Source organism: Podarcis vaucheri (assembly GCF_965113315.1).
Source record: "Podarcis vaucheri genome assembly, chromosome: 1".
NCBI lineage: Eukaryota > Metazoa > Chordata > Lepidosauria > Squamata > Lacertidae > Podarcis > Podarcis vaucheri.
Window position 1 is genome coordinate 99838141 of NC_138759.1, and position 4459 is coordinate 99842599.

Below are 4459 nucleotides of genomic sequence, written 5' to 3' on the forward strand. Positions count from 1 at the left end.
TGGTGGAACGCTGTCTCACGAGACCAGGGCCCTGATTTCTTTCCGCCTGGCCTTTGGCTTGGAATCAACTTGATCCCTTCCCCCTCTTTCCTTTTTCCTTTTCCCTTCTATGATAGAACTACTATTTGGGGACTTCCCTGGCTTTTTTCTGGCCTGCGTAGGACCAGTCTGGATAATTGGCCTTGGTGAAGATTTGACGTTTTCATCCCCCAAAAGTTTTCGATTTGAGTTTCTACTGAAATGAGGCTGCATTTTAATGCTGTGCTTAATCTTGTTTTTAAGTTGTATTTTAATCAATTGTTTTTACCTGGTGTTAGCTGCCCTGAGCCCAGTCATGGCTGGGGAGGGCGGGGTATAAATAAAATTTATTATTATTATTATTAACCACCAGTTGCTGGGAATCACAAGTGGGGGAAGTGCTCTTGTGGCTCAAGTATACTGCTTCTAGGCTTTTCGTAGGCAACTGGCTGGCCACTGTTGAGAACAGGACGCTGGACTAGATGGGCCATTGGCCTGATCCAACAGGTTTTTCTTATGTTCCTATGTTCTTGCACATGTGGTGAAAAGTTCACAGGGCAAATGATTTCCTATTGAGCAGTGGTGTTGCACAGAGGAAATGCCAGGGAGTATAGCTCTAGAGGAGCAATGGTGTCACCTTTAGGAGGGTAAGTGATGGGCTCTCCTTGCTATGGCAAAGGAGGTGATAATGAGGCTTTCATGTTTTACTATTATTTGTGACATATTAGCATAGAGGAAGTAAGACAATGAGGCTAGCTTCCTATTCAATGACTGTCCCCGATTATTTATCTGTAATTAACACAGCTCCCTTCCCTTTTTTTGATCTCGGGGGGGGGGGGCTATCATGGTGAGTTACTGTGCTTCAAAATTTACCACTATGCCACTGCTTTTGAGCAAACCCAAGCCAAGTCTTCTCTTACGCCCCTGCTCATCTTGTTTCACACTTTTGTAGCACCCTGCTTGTGGTTAACGCTTAGCTGGAATGAAATATTCAACGCAGCAATAGAGAAATTAAAATAATAATTTATTTGTCAGACAAATAAATGAGAGGCACAGTGGTATATGGTTACCAAGCTCTGGCCTGGCCTCCTGCCATTATGGCCAGCACTTATATTCCCTTAATCCAGCCCCCTTTGCTCCTCCTTTGGCTGCCTCTGTCCAATCAGCCTGGTTGAATTTCCTATTGGCTGATTGCTATAACCAATCCTAAAAGATACACCCATATCCTCCTGTCCTTATATGGAACACAAAGAGCTATATATTGTTACATCTATAAATGACAAATAAGTAGTAATATATCTTACATGTGTCTCAACAAGGAATCTTAATTACCAGCTCACCTCTTGCCCTCCTTGCCCTATTGCCTTCTAAAACAAATGGTTAATCTTAAATTTTTATCTTAAACATATGTCAAGGATCTTGAGTTTCACATCAACATTGAAAGATCTCCTTCATTTGAAGGTTTCTAAACAAATGTCTGACAACTAATATATCAGGACTGCTTGGATGGCGTCTCTTGTCTGGCAGGGGGGCTAGACTGGTGGCTGACTTAATTTCAAAATACAACTCTTACAACTATATGAAATCTAGCATTTCTTAAATCCTTTGCATAATTACATCTATGCCAATACACTTAATACACAACACAGGTAGCCTCTTAAAAGGAATAAGGCCTTTGTAAAGTAGAAAAGGAACTCAGTAAAAAGGAACACAGTAAAAAACCGCTTTAAAAGAAGCCTCTTCAGTTTACACCCCCCCTTTCAGCCAGTTGCTTTTCCCATTAGATCTTCCCAACATTTATTGCCCTTAAATTCTCTCAGTTTAAGAAAGAAACAGCTTTAAAAAGACTTCCCAAAAATGCTTTAAAAAGACTTCCAAAAATGCTCTCTTTCTGCCAGCTAGATGCTTCTCCATTTGGTCTTGGCCTTTTAACCTTAGAAAGAAGATCTGGCTCATTTTACTGGGAGGCACATTGGTATTATTTTACTATTTACCAACTATTAATTATGTTCATCTCTGCCTTTTTTATCTTCTGTAACATGTAGGGTCAGTGTCCTCGTTCTCAGCCTGTAATTTCAGCTTTTACGACTTTGAGAATTGTTTTCTGCTATAAATCAAGGGGCCCCCTTGTCTAGGAGGAAAACATTGCCAGTGTTTTCTTAAGCAGCTGGTCTGCCTGGCATGAAACTTTTGAAAATCTTTAAGCTCTCTCTTTAATATACAAGCCCTGATCAAACATTAATAAAATGCAGGCTTATGCCTGATGCCTCACTTTAACCCAGACTTTCCAGATTTGGCGCCATCCAGCTGCTTTGGACTGCAGCTCCCACTAGCCCCAGCAAACATGGTTGAGGAAGGCTGCTTCCTCAGGATGGTAACGTGAGGTAAAATGAATACATGTATGTGAGAGAGACATTGCTTTGCTGGAGCTGTGGTTGTTTTGGTCCCATGGATCACTGGGTTGTTGGAAGTCCCTTCCCAGTTAACAGGGAAAAAATGACCACAGTGCTTGACCAAAGTGTCAAAATGCCAGAAACTTTGTTCCCATTGAAACAAATGGGAATTTAAATTAATACATGACTAGGGTTGCATCCTCACTTTACATTTAAAGCACATGAGTTCAGTGGTACCTTGTGTTACATATGCTTCAGGTTACATACGCTTCAGGTTACAGATTCCGCTAACCCAGAAATAGTATCTCGGGTTAAGAACTTTGCTTCAGGATGAGAACAGAAATCGCGCAGCGGCAGCAGGAGGCCCCATTAGCTAAAGTGGTGCTTCAGGTTAAGAACAGTTTCAGGTTAAGAACAGACCTCCGGAACGAATTAAGTACTTAACCCGAGGTACCACTGTACTTCAAATGTATGGTACAGATGTGACCTAATTTGTCCCAACTAAGCTCAGCTGAGCTCAACTAACTTGTTGCAGCTAATCTTTACTAACTAGGGCTGCAGTACCAACTCCATGTATTTGGGTGTAAAGCCCAATGAATTCAGTACAGCTTAGTTGAGGGTAAACATGGTTGGTGTTATGGTATTAGTCTGGATCCAACCCTATGTATGTGGCAAGCTAAAATAACTTAAACCCCTGCATGCTATTGGTGACCTTTACTAACCCTGCTATGGCCATGGAAGTCTGCATTGTAAGATGCCTTTGTTTCTTGCGCTTATTTGTTTTTTGATACTATCTATGAGTGTTGAGCGATTTCTTCCTGTAGGGCCCACATTTACTGCAGCAAAAGGAAAGGCTGGGACCTGAGAGCCTTTTGACGGTTTGATTCCAAAATGCAAAATGCAAAGGGCCCTTTCCTTGCCTTCCTTATCTCTCCTGCCTATTCAGGGACATGGGCTTCTGTAGCAGACGGAATGGCTTTATAGTCCAGCCAGAAATGTCTCAATGCATGTGTCTACCTCAGACAGAGAATAATATTCTTGGATGCCAATCAGCTTGCAAGATACCAGGTTTTGACATGGGAGTCTGGGCTTTGGTTCTCACCATAATGTGAGCCATAACTTGAGGTTGCCAGACATCCCCGTTTCCTGGGGGCAGTCCCCGTATTTACAAATCAGTCCCCATACAAAATCCATTGAAGTTGGAAAGTGTCCCCAGATTCATTGAAAAAAATCTGGTAACCTTACTATCTCCAGATGAGCGATCTAGCCATACCTGATAACATACACCCAGAAAGAAGAATAGAAGAATATAGTAGGTTTTTTAAATAAAATAAAATAAAATAAAATAAAATCTTAAAATACTCTAGCTTTCTGTAATTTGGGTGGAATGTCTGCACTTTTGTGGCTTGGTCCCCCCCCCCCCGTCTTTTCACCTTTCCACTTTTATGCTAATGCTGTGGGTGTAGAAAAAACATGATGGCCTGCTTCCCCCTTAACTGTCACTGTGCTACCCTGTCTTTTCAGCATAGGAACCACTTTACTGTATTGCATCGTCCAAGCTGTTGGAATATGAAGATCTGTGTTTTATGGTACAAGAAAAAGTCGTGATAATAATTAATACTAAGCCAAACAAGGGGGAGGTTTGCGTGTGGCTCATATTTCAACTGCTTAGGAAACTGCTTTACCTTGGACCACGTCAGCAAGGCCGAGAACTGGGTCTTGTAATTTGCCAGCCCAGGACCTCCAGACACACTGCTCGGGCTTGCACCCCAGAGAAGTTGCAGCAAAAGCAATGAGGGAGGCAGCAGTTACAAGTTATAAGCTCAACCTGATTGGCATTAGGTGTGAGCACTACAGGTTGCCTTCATTGGTGGAAAAGCCCAAGGAAAGTCACATGCTTTGGCTCACTTAAACATAAATACACAGTTAAGGGCTTCAGATTTTTCAGGGATTTACACTACTTGCTTTTGGATTCGCCCATCATATCTCAGAGGCAGCAAAGAGTCATGATGGTGATTCAGTAACCAAACCATTCTCCCTGTGGCATC

At 42.1% G+C, this 4459-nt stretch overlaps 1 long non-coding RNA gene across 1 annotated transcript; it reads left to right on the forward strand.

The window, feature by feature from the left end:
• Positions 1-371: 371 nt before the first annotated feature.
• On the forward strand, positions 372-3977 carry LOC309528090. The gene is made up of 3 exons (XR_014217505.1): positions 372-665; positions 2301-2402; positions 3936-3977. It is a non-coding gene; the product is annotated as an uncharacterized lncRNA (long non-coding RNA).
• The last annotated feature ends 482 nt before the right edge of the window (positions 3978-4459 follow it).